This window comes from Drosophila willistoni, unplaced genomic scaffold (assembly GCF_018902025.1).
Source record: "Drosophila willistoni isolate 14030-0811.24 unplaced genomic scaffold, UCI_dwil_1.1 Seg489, whole genome shotgun sequence".
NCBI classification, from domain to species: domain Eukaryota; kingdom Metazoa; phylum Arthropoda; class Insecta; order Diptera; family Drosophilidae; genus Drosophila; species Drosophila willistoni.
The window spans coordinates 16201-17214 of NW_025814418.1; positions in this window are offsets into that span (position 1 = coordinate 16201).

The following is a 1014-nucleotide window of genomic DNA, read 5'->3' on the forward strand; positions in this document are numbered from 1 at the left end:
GATATTAACCTTAATTACTCTGATCAGGTCATGGTCCGAGGAGTTGCTTTCTAAGCGTGATCGGAGGCTAAACATCGCTTGGAGGTATTCATCCACGCTTTCTCCTGTCCTTTGTCGCCTCTCTCTCAACTCACGTTCCCGCTCAAAGTTTGATCGTTGCGTCTGGAATCTCTGCTGCAGTGCGTGCTTCATATTTGGCCAATCTGCTGGTCCTGCCGAGCGTACGTGCATCCAGTACCAGTCCTTGGCCTGCCCTTCTACCAAGCAGTGGAAATCTTGCAGTACTTCGCCCCAACTTACTTGGTACACCGTCTGTAAGTGCTCCAGACGAAATATAAATTCATTTACTGGCATTCCTTTTGATCCTCCATCAAAAACCAGACCCCATCTTCTCGGATGTACCATTTCGGGACGCTGTTCCGTTGTTATTGGCACTCAAGATTGTTGCCTCGTATCTTCAGGCCAATGCCAGGAAGATTGTTGTGGTGGACGACTTTCCAGATTCTCACGTTGCTGTCGCTCCAATACTCGTTGGTCTATGGCTTCTGTAGGATGGATTGAAGCCCTCTCTCCTTGGACATTGGTGGATCTCATCGTGGTGGATTGCTGAGCCGCTCCTTGAACCGCCTCCCGAATCTGCTTCATAAAATCTAGCATCTCTTGGCGAATTTGTGATTGCAATCGAGAGTTCTCTGCTGACATTGTCGCTCGGTACGTCTCTTCCGCCTGTGCTACAGCTAGATTTATAGCCGATGTGATTTTCGTCGGTAGGGCTGGCCGTGGGTTTTCCGGTCCCATATATGATCCACCTTGTGGTGCCTGGTGAATCATTCTTGTTCCCATATTATGTATTGGGATTGCCCCCTACGGCACCCATCCTCTTCGTTGATCTTTCGGTCTGTTGACATGTTGAAGTCTGTCGGCGGTATATTAATTTTGGTCAAAAGTGTGCAACGCATAGAAGGAAGCATCTCCGACCATATAAAGTATATATATTCTTGATCAGCACGACGA